A 22,048-nucleotide genomic window follows, 5' to 3' on the forward strand; every position below is an offset into this window, starting at 1 on the left:
GGAGAGCTCAGAGAAGAGCTCAAGATTTCTTGGAATGGTGGCTCAGAGCCTTTCTCACTCATGGAGCTCATCAATGTGAACATGTGCCATCCTTCCTGTATGGCCCAACGACAGACTTGTGCATGCATGTTTTTAAGAGGAAAATATTTCATCCGTTGTTATAGTTCTGATACACTGGCGGTGGCTGAGAGGGTGGGTGAAACAGGTGATGGGGGAATTGAGGAGTGCACCTGTCGTGACAAGTGCCAGGGGCTGTACGGAAGTGTTGAATCAGTACACGGTACACCTGACACTAACAGGACACACTGTATGGCAACTGGAATTTAAATAAAGTCTTTAAAAATAAATAAACATCCTCACTTCTTGCTTTGTAAGTTGGAAGCCTAGAAATCCTGGACAAGTGGGTTCTACTCAGAGAAACTCTACTCAAATGATATATTCGGTACTACCTTATAGAAAAAAAAATTGTTAAGAACAATACCAGATTGCTGTTTTCATCTGTCCTCTTATAGCTCTCTCTGGATTAAACCCATGAACTTCCCCCTCACCCTAATGACCTTTCACTGAGGACTTGCCAAGGCATGAGACCCCTGACTAGCACAGAGGAACATGGTATGAAACAGCCGCATAAGGCAAGGTCGCTAGGTTTTGCTGTGCAACACTGGGCGCATTGTTGAGAATGCTGGCCATTGCAGATGCAGTATTTTCTGGCTGAAAATCCAAAGGGGAAGTTTCTCTCGCCTCCTAGAACCAGGAACAGATGGATTTCTCCAATCTGGTTTCTCTTCGGGACACCTTGAAGCTCGTTGTGGACTGCTTGCTTCTTCTCTTAGGCTGCTGGAATACTTATAGCCAGAACTTCAAAGTACACTAACCAACTTCACTCATAACTCCCTCTTATTTTCCTTTGGTTTATATTTCTTTCTCATCCTAAATTTACTGTATCTTGTCCTATTGTGTGCATCTTTGTAAGCCATCCCAAAACACTTTTGGAATTGGGTAGGTATAAGTAAAACTAAAGATACTATCAGCAACGTGTATGCCTAGTTCCCCTACTCCAGATGATGAGCCTGGTCAGCAAAGGCTGTGCACCGCCCTGCTAGGAAATCCTTAGAGTGTCCAGTGCTAGCATTTCACTGTTGAATAGATTTGGGGGAATTAAATGGTAGAATAAGTAAATTCTGACAGCACTCTGTTAACTGAATTTTAAAATAAGCAGTCTACTAAAGATTTCATCTTTTATCCTCCAAACAGGAATGTGTCAAAGGAGGCATGTACAAGGGTGTTTCCCACAACATCAGAAGCAGCTCTCAGGGTTACTGATAGGGGAATGATGAAATATGCTGGTGCAGCCACACTATCACAGGCTAAACAGACGTTTAACTAAATGAGATGATACCAAAGGGCATTCACCCCATCACATGCTATGGGGTCGGGGGGGAGGAGCAGGAAGTGGAATAATACATTTTTCATAAATAGCTAACTGGCTTTTTTGACATTTGTAGAGAAGAAGGACTAACTGGCTGTATTTGGGAATGAGATCAGGGAAAATGGGAGCTGGAGAAAGGGAAAGAAGTAAACTGTCATATTCTTGAGTATTGGTTATTTTCATGGTTTTTCCTTATGTTATTTATGACAAGAAAACTTCACTTTCGTAATAAAGAAATAAAAAACACTGAAGAAAACATGCAGTGTCTTCAGGTTGTAAAGCATTCTGGAATCCTCAAAAAGTCCAATGTCTCAAGGGTTTGGTTGGGAAATACTGTGCTGGGATCCTCCAAACACTCCAAACGCAGTCTTTGCTCTGTGGCTAGGCCTTCCTTATGGACAACTTGGCCTCCCTCCCTTAGAGCCTTTATCCTGCCATGGATTCCTCCACAAAGCAGGGAAGAAATTGATCTGTTTAGTGACATACACACAGGTTGCTAAAATATGGAAAGGCAAAGGATCTTTCTCAATCAGAACACAGCTGCAGTCTTTTTAAGTCCTTAAAATAGCATACAGCAAATTATAAAACATTTAAATTCTTAATCATCTCAATGTTTTTTTATATGTGTTACAGCAAAACATGTTAACTGAGCAAGACTAGTTTGGTGATCATGTCCCTAAAATGTTAAAAGTTTGTAAAGGGAGAGGGTTTAGTTGTTCTAAATTTTTCGCCAAATGAAAATTCCTTCTTCCCCCATTCCACTCAATAAATACTCACCAAATAGGGAGAAGTTTTCTATGCCTTCAAATGTACTTTTGGAAGGTTTTTTTAAAAGCCAATCTGGAGAAAGCTAATTACATTAACTTGACCAGGACAGATTCTCCGTGTCCCCAAAATATAAAACTCAAATCAAAACCAATGTATAAACCCATCAATGAATGGTTACTTCCTAGGTGGCCCCGGCAGGATCGGCAGACACGAGTGCAGCACGGGCCAGGATCCCAACAATGGACTCTATAGGAATAGTCAGGTGGATACCATAAGTCCAGAGCTCAGAGATAACATTAGGGAAAGTTCAAGATATGCACAGGACAGCTGAGGAGAAGGAACTAGAAGCACTGAAAACATATCACCTAAGGTAAGAAAATCAAAGCAAGGATGGGTCAAAGGGAGGATCCAACTAGATAGATTGTGGATGATAAACACAAGCAAGTAAACAAGCAACCCCAGTGAACTGTGACACTTTGTGCTCGCTGCCCTCCACACTTTGTTGTGCTCACTCACCGGTCACAGGCCAGGCGTATGAGTCAGGTGTTAATTGTTACCAAAAGGCAACCAAAAGCATGCAGATAAACTTTGCCCTTGATTATCTCCAGGGCATGGTTACTGGACATTTCCTCAAGGATGCTGGATGCTGGCTTCTGCCTCACCTAGCTCCCCAAGAAGCTTTTAAGACCATCAATAAGGATTCCAGTTCGATGGTGAAACTGGCATCTAAGGAAGCTTTGATAAGCTAACCCTTTTACACGAGGTAAGGAGAAGACATTCCAATCCTCTGTAACGCAGCTAATTTCCTAATGAGTTTCATCAGCAATGGGGTTTTGCAATAACACATCCCACCTACTTCTGTTAAGAACTTCTCAAAGCTGTAAGAGGAATTATGAACCCACACACTGCACTATGAGCCCCTCTGTTCCCTATTCAGCTGATGAAAGTGGACATGGCCTAAACCCACCAGCCAATCTGTTCTGGATCCACTTGTCCTCTTAACCTATGGAGAGAAATCTGCTCTAAAGACACTGTTTTCAAATCCCAAGTTTACTCCTTCCATGCTTCCTTTTTCCTCAAAACCAACTATTTTGCTTTGAAATGGACAGAATCAGCAGGAAGTTTCCCCTTTGCACTTGTCCATCCAGCTGCCTTCGCCAATGTGAGTCCTGCACCCATGTGACACCAGATGAGTCCTCACACCATCTCCTGTCCCCACCAACAGAGGTCCCGATTTCTGAATCAATTCTGTGTTCCCCTCCAGCATCTCCAACCTGAATGCAACCTATTTATCTACCCATTAGGCAAATGATTTCCTAACAGTGGACTCTGGTCTACTAACAAGTGAGGATTTTTCAGAATACTGAACAGGAACAGAAAGCACAGAAACAGAAACAGAAAACAGAATGCGATACAGTAAGGGTACATATTGTTTCATGAAACTGGTTTCAGATGCACCTATACTTACTTATATCCTGGGTCGCAGTGCAAAAAACCCATTTTGTACTGTGTTGTAAAATCCAGAAACGTTTGAAACACTGCTTTAGATAAGCCTTTGTCCCCTTAGTCAGACTACCCCCTTGCTCTCCGTCCCACTGCTCAGCAACTCCCTTCCCCATGCTGGCCCAAGCTCTGAACAGACTTCCAGCTGTCTTCTTCACCCGCTGTTTTCACAAACCTTGGCCTTTTACAATGATTCACAAGCTCCTTCTCATGTATCCAAAGGATTGCCTTCTCCTTGAACAGACCAATGTTCTGAGGGGAAAAAAAAAAGATCCTTTGCTATTCCTGCCTTCTTTTCAGGTCTGGGATCTGCTTGCAGAACATCCAACTGTCTCACTATGAATAACAAACCTCAGAGCAGTAGGACTCGGTTTCTTTGTGTGCTACCTTTCATCTCCAACAAGAAAAAACACCACCAAAGTCGCTCGCACAATGCCTTAGGTTTTCTTACAAAATGAACCTCGCTTTCCTGATGTAATGCATTCTCTGGTGTCATACATTTAGTGCCTGATACTGATGCCAGGTGAATGCAGCCCGAGTGGGGAGTTAAAGTCTGGTTCCCGTCCTCGAGAACAGATGGTTACCCCACCTCCATATTGCCATCTTCTTCCTCTTGCAAGGCAAATGGAAGGAGGGAAAGCACAGCAAGGTGGCTGTACATGCGTGGGGGCATCCTTTCCTCTCAAGGATGAGGGCACAAGCTGTCCAGCACAATTCTACCACCCCCACCCCCGCTTCTGCCCTCCCTTGTCCACCCTCCCACAATTCTCACCCAGACAATTCATTCATTCTCTTCTGCCACAGAAAAACTCGTTTTCTATATCTTCCTGTAGACTGCTCAGTTTACTTTTTTCAGCCCAAAGGCCTATCCTACTTTTTAACCTACCAAGAGATATCAAAGCTAAATGGAGCCTTCATCTGTAGGATATGGGCTACTAATTTGAGAAGAAGGAATAGGGAGACACTGAGGTCTGAAGGTTTCTTATGAAACCTTGGTTTCTGCTCATACTTGAGATGCCGGCTTTCAGGGTAGAACATAAACATAGGGTGAGAGGAGAGGGCTACACTAGACTCAGAACGGCAAGAAACACACTCAGAGGGAACTAGGGAGAAGGGGAGGTCTCACCTAGGGCACATTCCAGAATTGGCCTGGAAGCTCTACTACTAGCCTCCTTCTGCAATCCAACCCCTTTCCCACATCCTAGTGCGGGGATACAGGGCTCCTTCACTACTTCTCCGATTGCCCGATTATTAGGCAGGCCCTCCATCCCTCCCAAGTCACCATGTCCTCCTCCCTACTCCTTTCCTGGGATCGCTTTTCATCCACCTAGCACAGAATTATGTCTCTCACAGCTCCAGCTCCCAAGGCCTCTGTTTCCCTTGGTGATCAAATGAATCTCTCCCTGGTTAAGATTTTAGAGAAGCAAGGAAAAGACAAGCCAACTCTGGCATCCATACTCCAGGGGGTACTGAGAAGATCCAGCTTCTCTGGGTTAGCTTTGGCCCTTGACCATTGCCATTCCTAGGCACCTCCAAGTACACAGCTTTAGTGACGGAAAACCATTATTCTTTCCAACAAGGTCAAGAGGCTTAGAGGCAAAGGACTAGGAACAGAAAGCTCATAGAGTAAACAATTACAACTGACTGAGCCACTGGATGCCAAGTGCCCAGCTCCAGGTAAAATGTGTACAAGATCACACAGTAAGGATTCCAGAGCTGGAGGGAGGTATTGTGGCAAAAGGAGTTGCAGGAGTAAAAATAAAAGTAGTACTCTGTAAATATATTCTCAGGGTCATCTGATAGCACAGGAGGGGGAGGTGGCAAGTCGACTAAAGTCCACAGTTTCTGGAGCCATTCTTTCCAATTTTCTAGCATGGCAGGAGTCCACTTTTCTAATTTAGTTCCATCCCTACAATTTAAGGAAAAGATTAACCCGGGGGGGTAAAATTCTCCACTTCACACTTAGAAGGGAACTGAGATTCTCTGTCATATTACCTTAACTGGCCACAGAAAGTTGAATCTGCATTCCAGCCTATACCATGGGCTCACACAGCAGTATCTCTCTCAACACACACACAAAAACAAGATCGATTTTTCTCAACTCCATTTATGACTGGTGAAGACTTTACTAAAATGACAGCTTGTTTCCTGCCTCACACATCAACTCCTAATAACCACATAAACTCTCCTATTTTGTCCCCAAACTGGTACTGGATTCATTTAAACACTGTCAAAGATCACTCTTTAGGAACAATTTTATAATTTCACATAAAAATGTGTGCTACATTAACACTCAGATGTATACAACTGAGGGGGGAAAACGTACTGGCCAGCAATAGTGACCCTTTAGTGAACTTCGACAACTCAAAGTACTTTCACAGAGGTTTTTCCACCTCTTGGGGCTGCAGGAATCCCATTTCATGGCTGGGTAAACCGAGGTTCTCGGTTTAATAAACTTGCTGGGGTTACAATGGTAGAGCTGTAAATAGCGCCCAGTCCCTTTCCCACTACTATTCTGCATGAGGTGGCTAAAAATGGGACGCACTTGAGAACTACAAGGGTGATAAAAGCGTCTTGTTTTATTTAGATGGGGGAGGGGTGGGAGAGGGGAGACTTACCCACTTGATGCACCTGTGTACCGGCCTCTAACAAGAAAGCTTTCCCTGGCTGCCCCACGCACCCACCCCTTTGGGCTGAGAGCCGGGAGGCTCCCCGGGCAGACCCAGCAGCGCGAATCACGCACCCGGGGGCGCCAGCGGAACGCCGGGCGTACGGGCGGCGCGGGGCCCTGGGCCCCGGGACACCGTCAGCGCCGCGAGCGGCGCGGGAGCCCGCGGGGCCGGGAGGATGCTGCGCGGCCGCACACACCTGCTGCAGCCCGCCCCGGCGCCCCTGGCCGCCTCCGCGCTCGGGACGCCCACCCAGCTCCCAGCGCAGTAGCCCGCGGCCGCGCTAGGCCGGGGGCGGGAAGCCCCGGCGCCCCTGCCCGCGGGCCGTGCCCAGCGGCGCTGGGAAACCGCGGGGCAAAAGCGAGCCCGCCCTTTTCCCGAACCCCTTCCAAACAGCGTCACCTGTGCCGGGTCCCGGGGCGACTCGCGCGCGGGCGACGGCTGCACCGGGCCGGGGAGGACGGCGGGTGGTTACAGAAACCTGGTCATCTGGCCCGGCCCTAGGGCTGGCGTCGGCCAGAGTCGCCCCACGAGATGCTCGGCGGGAGCCAGGGGAGCCGCGGGGCCCCGGGCCGTTCGCAGAAGCAGTCACAGAGACTACAGCTACCGCCGCGGCCGCCGCGCCCGCCCGGACTGCGGGCTCGGGTTACCGCAGAGCGGCTCCTTAAAGGGGCCGCGGCCGCTCGGGCTCCGGCTCCGGCTCCGGCTCCCACTCCGGCTCGTGGCGGCTGCGACCCGCGGCCAAAGTGGGCGGGGCCCCGAGGCCGCTGTAGGGCCGACCTTAGCGAGCTGGACTTGGGTCCCGGAAAGGGCTCCGAAACGGGAACACCCAAGGAGGGCTGCGATGGGATTCTGGAAGAACACACCTCGCCAGGGACAGGGCGTGCGGTTCCTCCGCTTCCCAAAGCAAGGCGCGAAACTAGCAAGTGGGGAGAACGGTCTGAGTCCGCTTCCGCAGCGGCCAGTACCTGGGCTCACCACGTAACCGAAATTCTTTTCAGATTATGAATTTGTATTAATAAAAGAAAGGAGGTGAAAAGACAGTTGCGGATTTTTCATGCCACGTCTGGCTTAGCCAAAGCCAGGTCCACCCAGTTCTTGCTAGGGACTGCAGGTGCATTCCAAACTGGGTAGGGGGCGTGTGTGAAACAGGCCCGTTCTCTTGGAGCAGCCTCCTCCGGAATCCCTGAAAAACACTGTAGAGTGCACTAGCACTCCACCTACACCCAACATGGGGGCCTGCTGTCAGGGTGGGGTAATAGGATTTGAATTTTTGATGCTGGTGGATATTTCCAAGTTGCCCAATGCCTAAAGTTTGCCATTCAATAGTAGCTCTTCTGACCTGCTGTGTATAGCCTCAAAAACCTTCAAATGTTCTGGATTAACAGGATGGAATTGGTTTGAATAAAACAAAATAATGAAGAGGTATATTTAGGCTGTTAAAATTTGCGAAAAGTATTCAAAAAATTAGAAGATGTGGCTTCTAATGTTAATTAGTAAGCACCACTCTTAATAATGTAGGGCAGTTATTTGTAATGCCTATCAATGGAGCTAATATGTTTTACCTAATACTTCATACACACAAATACATGTTAGCTAACCGAACCTCACTGAGGCTCCATTTCTTCATTTCTAAAATGGGGATAATAATTCATAGTTAGCCCTGGAGACCCCAGTCTTGGTAAACATACCTCAGACTGACCTAGAAAGACAAAACCTATTCTGCCCTACAGACAGCAGCCTGCCTGCAGGCAAGCAGTGTAGAAGATTCTGCAGGCCCTGAGTGAATTTCTCCTTTCTCTCCCCAAGACTCTCAGGAGTGCCCTTTGACCACAACCTGTTCCACTGTATTTTCTTCACAAGGTCCTCCGTCCTTGACAACTTTGGTTTGCCCCACACCTGCTTTATGCATTCACGTGGCTAGATCATAACTCTGCAGGGACAAGATGGCTGTGTGTGCTCATCTGTGGGGTAAGCCCTAGGTGTACAGACTGCACATGTCAACTCCGGACTCTGCCTCCGCATATCACCTCCAGCCCCTCCCCTGTGCTTGTCTCCAGTGGCTAATAGTTTGGGGGTTTTTTCCTGATAAATACACCATCATTATGTTTAATACACGTATTTTCTTACACCCATAGCAGCAGCCAAAACCCTGCAAACCCACAAAAATCCACTCTATACTCTATGTCCCACTATATTCCTTCATGTCAGGCCTCCACAAATGCACCATTAAATCTGCAGGATTGTTGCGAGATTATACAGAGCATGTAAGCGAATACATCAAGGACAAGGTCTGAGATAAGGAAAGGAATTCAGTAAATATCAGTAGAATTTTGAATCTTTTAAACTAATCAAAACTCAATGAACTTAGGAGGTAGGAAACTATCAGCTGCATATTTTTTAATCAAAATTGTAATGCAGCTTAATTTCCTTAAAAATATTCCTTTTATTATTCACATTTAGATTTCTAATTATTCTTAACTTCATTTTACCAATCCTCTCTTTCCAAGGACAGTTTCCCCAAATTCTGTTATTTACTATCTTGAGTTTTTCTGCTTGTTAACTGTGAGATATCAAAGCTGAACTGCACTTCTTATACTTTAGCTCACTGAAACGGTTCAGAGAAATGAAATTATTTTTCTTTCTTTAAAAAGAGAACAACTGGGGCACCTGGGTGGCTCAGTGGGTTAAAGCCTCTGCCTTCAGCTCAGGTCATGATCTCAGGGTCCTGGGATGGAGCTCCCCATCAGGCACTCTGCTCAGCAGGGAGCCTGCTTCCCCCCCCACCCCCCCACCTGCCTCTCTGCCTACTTGTGACCTGTCAAATAAAGAAAATCTTTAAAAAGAGAGAGAGAGAGAGAGAGAGAAAGTACAGAATTTTTGAGGCAAATTTTCCTGATAAAAAATTTTTTTGCATATGCTCTAGACAGGAAATATGGTTTGTTATATTTGTTTCTATGTATCTTCTTTCTGTGTGTATGTGTTTTGAGTTTTTTTTTAATTCCAATATGATTAATGTACAGTGTTATATTAACTTCAGGTAAGCAATATAGTGCCTAACAATTATATACATTACTCATTGTTCATCATAGGTATACTCTTAAGCCTCCTTACTTATTTCACCCATCCTCACAGACATAGATCTCCTTTATCCATTCATCTATGGAATACCTGGGTTGTGTCCATATTTTGGCTATTGTAAATAATGCTGCAATCAACATAAGGATGCACATATCTTTTCATATGAGTGTTTTCATACTCTGGCTAAATACCAGTAGTGGAATTACTGGATCATACAGTAATTCAATTTTATTTTTTTGAGGCAACTCTGTACTGTTTTCCACAATGGCTGCACCACTTTGCATTCCGACCAACAATGCACAAAGTTTCCTTTTTCTTAACATCCTCACCAACACTTGTTGTTTCTTTTGTTCTTGATTTTAGCCATTCAGACAGGTGTGAGGTGATATCTCATTGTGGTTTTGATTTGCATTTCTCTGATGAGTGCCATTGAGCATCTTTTCATGTGTCTGTTGGCCATCCGGACGTCTTCTTTGTAGAAATGTCTGTTCATGTCTTCTGCCCTTTCCTAATGGATTATTTGGGTTTTTGGTGTTGAGATGTATATGTTCTTTACGTATTTTGAATTCTAACCCTTTATTGGATATGTCATTTTTAAATATTTTCTCCCATTCAGTGGGTTGTCCTTTAGTTTTGTTGACCCGTTCCTTTGCTGTGCAGAAGCATTTTATTTTGATGTAGTCCCGGTACTTTATTTTTGCTTTTGTTTCCCTTGCCTTAGAAGACATATCTAGAAAAATGTTGCTATGGCCAATGTCAGAGAAATTACTCCCTGTGTTATCTTCTAGGAATTTTTTATGGTTTCAGGTCTCCCATTTAGGTCTTAAATCCATTTTGAACTTATTTTTGTATATGGTGTAAGAAAGTGATCCAGTTTCATTCTTTTGCATGGAGCTGTGCTGTTTTCCCAATACCATTTGTTGAAGACAAATTTTCCTGATAAATTTGTTTCCAAAAATTCCTAAACCAAATAGAGGCAATTGTTTAGAAAACTAAGACCAAAAGCTGCTTCTTTCTAAAGTAACAAGATAATTATTGCAGAAGTATTTTGGAAGATTGCCTCAATTCTCCACCCTGCTCTGTTAGTGAAGATAACAAAACACCAAGCATTTTGATCAAAAAGATTGATTTCAAAATTAATAACCCAGGCACTACTTTTTAAATTATTGTTGATTTTAATGTATCAAGAATTTGTGAGGGGTTTTTTGGTTGTTGTTTTGTTTTTAGTATTTAAAAGTTCTTTTGGGATGCCTGGGTGGCTCAGTCAGTTAAGCAGCTGCCTTTAGCTCAGGTCACCAAGCCCTCCCCACCCATCAGGCTCTCTGCTCAGCAGGGAGCCCACTTCTCCCTCTCCCTCTGCCTGCCACTCCCCCTGCCTGTGCACTGGAGGTCTCTCTCTCTCTCTCTCTCTCTCTAATAAATAAATAAAATCTTTAAAAATAAAGTCCTTTCATTTGTTTTTCAGAATTTTTCAAGAAAAAACTATTTCAGGATATTACCAATGGATAGCTCTGGGTGGGTGAAATCCTTAGGTCTTTTGATTCTTTTTGCCTATCTTATTTAATGCTCTTTTTCCTGTAATATGTATGTATTATTCTTGTGTGCATCGTTTTTTTGCATTTTTATTTTAATGAAAGTAACATATAAGTAAAAATTCAAATAGTCCATAAAGGCTTATAACAAAAACACTCGATTCCGATCAGCCCCTTTTCCAACTTCCCCCAACCTGGCTTCACCCCATGTTCTACATAACCCTACTAGGTTATTTCTTAACAATATGCTTATACCAGTGCTTCCTGACTTCCATTTTTAGACATTATTTATTTGCTTCTTGTCATGGTATTTGAGGATTTAGCCCTTTCACACATACCACCATTACCACTTTGCCCTCACCCCTCCTTCTCACACACCTACATCACAACTTCTGTTCAAATCAATAATTTGTGTTTTTATCATCCTGTCAGTGTAAATACGGTGCATTGTTGAATCAAGTAAGATGCCATGACAGTGCTTCTCTTGAAAATCTCCTCTGTTGTTCCTGGAGTTAGTAATTGCCTTCTGTTTTCACTTTTTTTTTTTTGTCAATGTATCCAACCCAAATTTTATCCAGATGCTTCAACATATCTAACAAATGCCCTTGTATCTTCCAATGCCCAAACATTAGAAATTCACTCTCTTGGGACACCAGGGTGTCTCAGTTGGTTAAGCAACTGCCTTCAGCTCAGGTCATGATCCCAGGGTCCTGGGTAATAATCTCATGTTGGGCTCCTTATTCAGTGGGGAGCCTGCTTCTCCCTCTGCCTGCCACTCCCCCATCTTGGGCGCACACACCTGCTCTCTCTCATAAATTAAAAAAAAAAAAAATCTTAAAAAAAAAAAGAAATTCACTCTCTTATTTTGCTAAAGCACAGATTTCAGTAGTTTACTCAGAGCATGTATATAGAAGGCAAATTTTTTTAGTGTGCTTGCATGTCTGAAAATGTCTGTATTCTATTCTCATCCTCAATTGATAATTTGGATAAGTTGAAAATCATTTTCCCCCAGCATTTTTAAAGCACTGTTCCATTGTCTTTTACTTCCAGAATCGCCCCTGAAATAAATGCCTAATGCCTTCCTGGTCTCCCTTCCTCTGTATCTGGTCTATTCTTCATTCTAGAATCTTCCCATTAACTTTACAGTCTGCAATATCACAATGATGTGCCTTGTGCCTTAGAATGGGCCTTTTTTTCTTGGATTGTGCTAGACCCTCAGGGGTACTTTCAATGTTACCTGCAAATATTTTATTATTATTATTATTATTATTTTGCTAATTTCCTCCTTCTCATTTTCTATATTCTCTCTTTGTGAACTCTTAGTCATGTTGGAATGTTGGATGTTGGAACTTCATTATTCTCCAGATCGATGGTCCTTTTATCCCACTGATTATCTCTACAGCTTTCTTTTCTTTTCTTTTCTTTTAATTTAGGTAGACTCCACACCAAGCATTGAGCCCAACTCAGGGCCAGAACTCAGGACACTTAGATAAGACCTGAGCTGGAATCAAGAGTCAGATGCTTAACTGAACCACCCAGGCACCCCATCTTTTCTATTATCTAATGTCTAAGACAGAGGTTCTCAACTGGGGAGGGGTGGGAGGTGTTGGTTCTTCCCAGTCCAGCCATTTGACAATGTCTGCTGATGCTTTTGGCTGTCATCACAGGGAAGGGGGAGACGCATGAGCCCCTAGGGAGTAGAGGTCAGGGAGGGTGCTACCATGTCACAATCACAGCCTCCCACAGCAAAGAATTTCCAATCCCAAATGTCAGTCATGCCAAGATTGAGAAATCGTGGACCAGGAGAATTACTCAGCTTTACCTCTGAAGTAGGTTTGTATTTCAAACATATTTTTGGCACTGGATGGCAGGGTGCAGTGGTTTAGCCTGGGAAAAAAATCTGCAGAAGCAGTGCCCATAGCAAACTGATGAGGCTACAACAGGCCAGTGATGAAGGGGAGCGAATCACTGATGATGACTCTGTTTCTTCTCCACAGATTGTCTAAAGCCACAAGGAAAATGGTGGGAAATTTACCATCACTATTACCAGAAAGAGCGATTTATGGCTTTGTTCTTTTCTTTCTTTTTTATAAAGATTTTATTATTTATTTGACAGAGAGAGAGGTCACAAGTAGGCAGAGAGGCAGGCAGAGAGAGAGGGGGAAGCTGGCTCCCTGCTGAGCAAAGAGCCTGATGCAGGGCTCGATCCCAGGACACTGAGATCATGACCTGAGCCAAAGGCAAAGGCTTAACCCACTGAGCCACCCAAACACCCCTTTGTTCTTTTCTTAAGCTCCCAATTTGACTTCATACTATGGGTGGTGTGAGCTTTTATTCCTGAACCTTGGCTAAACTCCTTAGGCTTAACCTACTGACCTCAAAAATATTGGGCGGTTGCACAGCCTGTCCACCTCCTCATTACTACAGTGACAAGTTATGTACTCTTATCTGGAATAAACATGATGAGTACCTCTTCACTGAACTCCGTTCATACAATCATAGATAACTATGCTAAATATCAACAGTAGAAGAAAGCCAGAAAGTAGAAGAGGCCGTTCCAGCATTAAGGGATATTCCTATTAGTGAAGTAAACCAAATGTTCTTTCTTGCAGCCAAATAACTTTATGCTAAAAATGGAATTGTATGTAGACTAACATCAAACACTTATTTTTTTAAGTTTTTGATATAATCATTTTGACCATAATTATTTTGACTATCTTATTAGTAATTGATACTGAAATATAAAAAGCTTCTCTTAAATTCCATTAATCTTATAAATTTTTTCACATATTAGTTATTAATAGACTGAATAAATAAAATACTGCATTATCATTAAAAAAATACATGGGGCGCCTGGGTGGCTCAGTGGGTTAAAGCCTCTGCCTTCGGTGCAGGTCATGATCTCAGGGTCCTGGGATCGAGCCCCACATCAGGATCTCTGCTCAGCAGGGAGCCTGCTTCCCCCTCTCTCTCTGCCTGCCTCTCTGCCTATTTGTGATCTCTGTCTGTCAAATGAACAAATAAAATCTTTAAAAAAAAAAAAATACACATCTTTCTTTCCCATTCTCTGATCAGACCTTTTGTTACAGGAATTTTCCATCAAAAGATAAACCCCTTTCTCCAGAAAAGAAACTGCATACTTCACAGAGGGATTGTATTAGTGGTAGTACAGGCAGTATGACACGCATGAATGCACAATGGCTGTATGAGGGGCAAGAAGAGACCCAGTGGCATCCAAGAGCTTTGTAAACAACTTCAGGGCAATTCTCCTTCTTCAGGCTTGTACCTCACCCCTGCCTTCCATGGTACGCTGACCGCCATGTGCTAAGGCTCCTCAAAGCATTCGGATTAGCCCTTCTTCCACTTTGTCAAGTCAATTATTTCTATTCCATCCAACTTCTGGCTTCCAAAATTTACTGAAATCTCTCATCGACTGTGGACTTTTCTCCTCTTTTCTTTTTCCTTCTGGATTATATCTTGTAAACCTCTTTCTGCACTATCTACACTATGAGTCCCACTTTGCAAAAAATCAGGATAAACAAAATAAATTTTAATAACAGAAAGGGATCCAGAACAGAGAAGGGGAAAAATGTCCATCTATTTTTCTTAAATTTCTAAATTGTTTTCTAATTGTGCCAAAATAGTTTCATGAATTTTTTTTAAAATTTTACAGATTAGTAGAAATTGATATTAACACTCAATAGTTTATGTTCATAAATTTTTCTGTTCTACGTGCTGGGCCCATAAATTTTTCTGTTCTATAATCTTATTTATTCCTTTCTTTTCTTTTTTACTGAAGCACAGTTGATACACAATGTTACATTAGTTTCAGATGTACAACACAGTGATTCAACTTTATACATTATGCTATGTTCACCATAAGTGTAGTTACCGTCTGTCACCAAATGACACTATTACAATACCTTTGGTTATATCCCTTATGATTTTCATTTCATAACATTCATTCAATTCACCTTTCGTTGCCGTGACTTATTCATTCCATAACTGGAAGCCTGTATCTCCCATTCCTCTTTACCCATTTTGCCCACCCCCACCTCTGGCAACCATCAGTTTGTTCTCTGTGTTTATGGATGTGGTTTTGCTTTGTTTGGCTGGCTGGTTTTTTAGATTTCACATGTAAGTGAAATCATATGGTATTTGTCTTTATCTGACTTATTTCACTAAGCATAATACCCTTTGGTCCATCCATGTTGTCACAAATGGCAAAATCTCCTTCTTTTTTATAACCAAGTGATATTCCACATCTTCTTTATCCATTCATTTATCAGTGGACATTCAGGTTGCTTCCTTACTTTGGTTACTTTAAATAATGCTGCAATAATATATTTATAACTTCTAAGCCAGTTTGTTGAATATCCTCCCAGATACTTTTCCATGTCTACTTGTATATACTTTGATTTTTTTTAAAACAATAACAAAAAGGACTAAAGCATACACATTATTTTGTAATTGCTCCAACTATTCCATTCAAAGGATGCGCCATATTGTATTTTACCAATCCATTACTGCTAAATATTTATGGACCTTACTGTTGGGCCAAATTGTCAGTTTTCCAGGTACAGCAAAGAAGTAATGTCTGACTAGAAATTAATTCTAAGATTCAAAGCTAGTTTAGATTGAATGGGGAAATATTGGAGGGTTCCTGCTCATATCAAGAGGAGAACAAGGGGATACCCACCATCCCACTGCTAATACAGAGACACTTGCAGTATTAATCAAGGGAACTAATGAAAGAGAGAAGGTAAAAATATAATTGTTGGGAAAAAAGAGTATGCAGTTGTCATTTTTTGTGGATTGTATGATTATATGCCTGGGAAACCCAAGAAAATCAACTGAGAAAATATATAAACAATAGAAAATTAAGTATGGAAACAGGATACAAAATTAATTTATGGCAATTTGTGAAATATATGTAAATGTGTATATATGTGTGTGTATATATACATACATATATGCACATGTGTTTATTTGTACACACACAATACCCCCTTACAAAATAAAAGAAAGAAAAGACTCCACTTACAATTACAGCAAAAAATGTAAAGTGCCTAGGAATAAATTTAATAAGAAATATGCAAATCTTGTATGAGGAAAACTTTAAAATGTTCCTGCAGAATCTAAAAGTAGACTTGAATAAATGAAAAGATGGACCATGCTTTTAGGTAGGAGAAGTCAATGTATGTCAATTTTCCCTAAATTTTAATTTTTAAATTTATTGCAATCATAATGAAAATACCAAGAGGCTATTTTCTGGAAGAGGACAAGCTGATTCTAAAGCTTGTAAGAAAAAGTAAACAAGCAATAATAGCCAGTAAAACTCTTCTGAAAAGGAAGAACAGTTTTCTATATATTTAAACAAAAATTATAGAAACTCGATAATGAAGCATGCTGGGATTGCCATTTGAATAGTCTAATGGAATTGAATAGAAAACCCAGAAATAGATCCAAATAAGTGGCATCTCAAGTCAGTGAGATAAGATGGACTTTTTAATAAATGTGTATCATCTGGAAAAAATTAAGTTAAATCTATATCTCATATTACATGAGATAAATTCCAAATGGGTCAAATAATTAAAGTATGAACACTCAAAGTACTATAAGAAAATATGGCTGAATTCTCTTCTTACTTTGGAACGGAAAGGTCTTTCTAACTATGATTCAAAATCTGGAAGGTACAAAATATTAATAAATCTAAGAATAAAAAACCATTATGAGGTTAAAAAATAACAAGAATAACATATACAAAGTTGGAACACAAATTACAAATCGGGAAAAATAAGATTTGGTGCTCAAATTACAGATAAAGGGCTAATCTCCTTAATAAATAACAAGTTTCTAGAAACTGAGGAGAAAAAGACCAGTCAAGAGAAAAACAAAGGGCATTAACAGACAAGTAACAGAAAAAGAAATATAAAAATGACCTGTACATCTTATAAATGGCCCTCATTCATATAAAATATGTAAATTAAAATTAACCAACCTCATCCCAGAGATAGACTTTTTTTTTTTTTTTGGCATTTGAAATATTTTACTTCTTTTTTTTTTATTTCTTTTCAGAGTAACAGTATTCACTGTTTTTGCACCACACCCAATGCTCCATGCAATACGTGCCCTTCTTTTTACCCACCACCTGGTTCCCCAACCTCCCACCCCCCGCCCCTTCAAAACTCTCAGATTGTTTTTCAGAGTCCATAGTCTCTCATGGTTCATCTCCCCTTCCAATTTCCCTCAACTCCCTTCTCCTCTCCATCTCCCCATGTCCTCCATGTTCTTTGTTATGCTCCACAAATAAGTGAAACCATATGATACTTGACTCTCTCTGCTTGACTTATTTCACTCAGCATAATCTCTTCCAGTCCCGTCCATGTTGCTACAAAAGTTGGGTATTCATCCTTTCTGATGGAGGCATAATACTCCATCGTGTATATGGAACACATCTTCCTTATCCATTCGTCCGTTGAAGGGCATCTTGGTTCTTTCCACAATTTGGCGACCGTGGCCATTGCTGCAATAAACATTGGGGTACAGATGGCCCTTCTTTTCACTACATCTGTATCTTTGGGGTAAATACCCAGTAGTGCAATTGCAGGGTCATAGGGAAGCTCTATTTTTAATTTCTTCAGGAGTCTCCACACTGTTCTCCAAAGTGGCTGCACCAACTTGCATTCCCACCAACAGTGTAAGAGGGTTCCCCTTTCTCCACATCCTCTCCAACACACGTTGTTTCCTGTCTTGCTAATTTTGGCCATTCTAGCTGGTGTAAGGTGATATCTCAATGTGGTTTTAATTTGAATCTCCCTGATGGCTAGTGATGATGAGCATTTTTTCATGTGTCTGATAGCCATGTGTATGTCTTCATTGAAGAAGTGTCTGTTCATATCTTCTGCCCATTTTTTGATATGATTATCTGTTTTGTGTGTGTTGAGTTTGAGGAGTTCTTTATAGATCCTGGATATCAACCTTTTGTCTGTACTGTCATTTGCAAATATCTTCTCCCATTCCGTGGGTTGCCTTTTTGTTCTGTTCACTGTTTCCTTTGCTGTGCAAAAGCTTTTGATCTTAATGAAGTCCCAAAAGTTCATTTTCGCTTTTGTTTCCTTTGCCTTTGGAGACATATCTTGAAAGAAGTTGCTGTGGCTGATATCAAAGAGGTTACTGCCTATGTTCTCCTCTAGGATTCTGATGGATTCCTGTCTCACCTTGAGGTCTTTTATCCATTTCGAGTTTATCTTTGTGTACGGTGTAAGAGAATGGTCAAGTTTCATTCTTCTACATATAGCTGTCCAGTTTTCCCAGCACCATTTATTGAAGAGACTGTCTTTTTTCCATTGTATATTTTTTCCTGTTTTGTCGAAGATTATTTGACCATAGAGTTGAGGGTCCATATCTGGGCTCTCTACGCTGTTCCACTGGTCTATGTGTCTGTTTTTATGCCAGTACCACGCTGTCTTGGTGATCACAGCTTTGTAGTAAATCTTGAAATCAGGTAACGTGATGCCGCCAGTTTTGTTTTTGTTTTTCAACGTCTCCTTAGCAATTTGGGGTCTCTTCTGATTCCATACAAATTTTAGGATTATTTGCTCCAGCTCTTTGAAAAATACCAGTGGAATTTTGATTGGAATGGCATTAAAAGTATAGATTGCTCTGGGCAGTATAAGCATTTTAACAATGTTTATTCTTCCGATCCAAGAGCATGGAACGGTCTTCCATCTTTTTGTGTCTTCTTCAATTTCTTTCATGAGTGTTCTGTAGTTCCTCGAATACAGATCCTTCACCTCTTTGGTTAGGTTTATTCCCAGGTATCTTATGGTTCTTGGTGCTATAGTAAATGGAATCGATTCTCTAATTTCCCTTTCCGTATTTTCATTGTTAGCATATAAGAAAGCCACTGATTAGTGTACATTGACTTTGTATCCTGCCACGTTACTGAATTGCTGTATGAGTTCTAGTAGTTTGGGGGTGGAGTCTTTGGGGTTTTCCATATAAAGAATCATGTCCAAAGATAGACTGTTATTCTATTTTCCCACTATTCTGACTTTGGAGCATTTACTTCTCAATACATTCTCTTCACACTGGGACAACCCACCATCACTTTGGAGAAAAGTGGGAAATTTATGAAGCTGTGTCTTTTTTTTTTTAAATTCTAGATCCCAAACACTTCATTAACAAGGCAGATAGACCTTAACTGGGTAACAGTAGTGTATTATCGCTTATCAAAATAAAATTTATGCTTGATGTTTTGAAACATGAAAAACCCATGTATCATGATGAAAATCAGAATATATTCCCTATCCTATTCTATGAACAAGTATGTTTTTTAAAAAATAAAGTCGATAGCTGAATAATTCATAAGCTGTTCCCATAGGCCTTTAGCGAAATATAATTTTAGAACTTAGAAATATTCCTTAGTATAAACATCTCCTACCCCATCCATCCTCTGACAAACATACTCAATTCCAAATCAAATTTCTGTAGTGATGTAAATTTACTACTTCATTGGTCACATATGTTCACATGCATTACTCATATGATCTATCCTAAAAATTATTAAAAAGAGAAAAATGAGAAATTTTCATGAGACTATTTTTAATATATATATTATCCCCCTTACATGTCCCAATCAATCAAATTGATTTCTTAATGTCATTATGATGATTTTTCATACAATATAGTATTATTATAATGAATCCACTCCCGTACATCTAAATCATGTTCATCATTAAGTTCCTGTTTTTAGACACTCTATACACAAAGTTAAAAGCATCAAGAAAATGTATATCTGCATTCACATCTCCCACTTAATCTTGAGGTCTGTGTTCTTTTCCTTTTGGTAAAAACAACACATTTTTACCCTCCAGCAAGGAAGTTTTCAAAAATTGCCATCTCTTTTCAAAATACTTTTATTATACTTTACAATATACTAAGAAGTTTTTTTATTTTAAAAAGAAGTTTTAATTAAAAAGAAATCATCTTGTGGAATTGTATTTTCCACAAGGAAAGGAATGGTTCTAGTCCCAGATTTTAAAATTCTCATTGGAGAAAATACAACATAAAAAACAACGTTTGAAAGACTGTTACAATGAAAAATCTTCAAACTTTGTCAAATATGTTTCACAACAACATGTGGCATTTCCCCAAATGCTAACATAATGTTTAATAACCAAAAAGTAGGAAGAAATGGATTGTGGGGTAAGGAAAATGTTTACCATTAGTACCAATTACTGTAACATATTAGAAACTATAATATCAATAACGAAAAGACGATCAGGATATTTAACTTAATCACTGAATTCTCCTCTCAAAAACATAAATCAAGCATTTCACAAAAATACTATATACACCAAATTGAAAGGAAATGTCCAAATTTTTTAGCATAAAAATTATTTCTTTTGATGTAAATAGGAAACTTGCTTTATTCCCTAAATATTTAGATCTAAGCTGAAGTCTTCAGAATTTAGACCTTTGGCAATAACCAGTTTGCAGATGGAATACTACCTTCAGTGGCTCTCAATGTCTCTGCAAGGCTACAGGACCCTCCAACAACTGAGTCCCCTCTGACTCCATTCCTGCCCCACAAAAGCATTCCCCGTCTGTACTGGAGGAACGAGCACCATCTAGTCTCTTTTGCTCCAGGCTTGTTCCTGCAACTTCTAGTTTACCTCCATTATAATCATCAGGAAGAAAATACTAAATATTTTCTGAATTTAGAAAAAAATAAGACCATATCTTCATCCCAAGTCTAGCAGGGCTCTGGACAAGTACCTCATTATCAAAGCCCAGCACCAAAGGAAAAGGCAACACTATGGTCCATTAGAGTCCAGAGCACAACTAAGAGTCTCACAACTGTTCTAGAACTTCAATCACTAAAGATACCTGGAATTTCAGTGGCTTGGGGACAGAGTGTCTATCTTGCGTTTCTTTGCTCCTAACGCCATACCCTGCCAAGGTCACGTGCTCTGAATGTTTTCTCCCTCACATATTGTCCCCCCTTTCCTCAGCTTGCCAAGGAACTCCTTTCAGAATTCAAAGCTCTACAGCTCAGGGAGAGTCATAACTGATAATCTATATCTACACAGGGAAAGAGCAAAAGAATGATATACTTCCCCTCATTTTTATCCTGAGCAATTCCCCAAAGGTAATAAAAGGCAATCAAGTGATTTAAAGAACTGCTTTGCCTTTCCTTTTAGGGCTTCTACAGAGGAACAGACCTCTGGTTTGCAAAGGATGCCCTGTACCTGTACTAGTTTAAAAACTATCAGGATTTGGCTTTTAGCAGTTTTTTATACACACAGTATTCTACTGGTACAGAAAGCGAAAGTAGTCCCCCAGGTATGAGCGTAGAGGTGAGAGGAATTCAATTTCAATTCACTCTGTCTTAATCCAAATTATCACTTCTTTCAACAAGGAATGCCCATTATAAGAGCATTGCAGGGGGTGGTAGTTAGGGCACCTGGGTGGCTCAGTCATTAAGCGGCTGCCTTTAGCTCTGGTCATGATCCTGGGCGGGAAGCCTGCTTCTCCCTCTCCCATCCCCCTGTTTATATTCCCTCTCTCGCTGTGTCTCTCTCTGTCAAATAAATATTTTTTTAAAATCTTAAAAAAAAAAAAGAGCATCACGGGATACTATATGAACAACTACATGACTTCTGATCACTAGTTATATAAGAAATTCTTGAGAAATAAGTAACTATAACCAACAGTTAAAAACACCAGCTGTTTATATTCAACATTTGTTATATTGATTTGGAAGGCGGAGGGGACAAACAAATAGAGCTAAAGTTCAAAACCACTTGTCTCCTAAACAATGTAGATGTGGGTTTTGTTCTTGTTTTGTTTTGTAGATCAATCCTTCTTCAGTGTGTCATGACATTACAACAAGAAAAACTAATCATTCTTTGAATTTGGAAATCAGTATAAAAATACAAAGCGTTAACTCACTGACATCCCGTCATCACTTCATCATCCTGAAACCAGAACTCAGCCCTTCCACTAGTTTCCACAGAAAATGATCTCCAAGAAGTTTGTGATTTTCCCCCCCAAATTTA

At 40.8% G+C, this 22,048-nt stretch overlaps 1 protein-coding gene across 4 annotated transcripts in view; it reads right to left on the minus strand.

Annotated features, from left to right (window-relative positions):
- Positions 1 to 22,048, minus strand: part of TLCD4 (TLC domain containing 4) — a 109,738-nt gene that overhangs the window by 66,440 nt on the left and 21,250 nt on the right. The window contains exons 1-2 of one of the 4 annotated variants that reach the window (XM_045998757.1): positions 6,772 to 7,126; positions 3,876 to 3,952 (exon numbers count right to left, since the gene is read on the minus strand). The exons of 1 other annotated variant lie outside the window; for it this stretch is intronic. The gene's annotated coding sequence lies outside the window, so the exon portion shown is untranslated. Of the gene's footprint in view, positions 1 to 3,875; positions 3,953 to 6,318; positions 6,406 to 6,771; positions 7,127 to 22,048 lie in introns of those variants that run through there. 2 more of the 4 variants (XM_045998740.1, XM_045998765.1) reach the window with 2 other exon arrangements.

The sequence above is a fragment of the Meles meles genome, chromosome 1, assembly GCF_922984935.1.
Source record: "Meles meles chromosome 1, mMelMel3.1 paternal haplotype, whole genome shotgun sequence".
Classification (NCBI taxonomy): Eukaryota; Metazoa; Chordata; class Mammalia; order Carnivora; family Mustelidae; genus Meles; species Meles meles.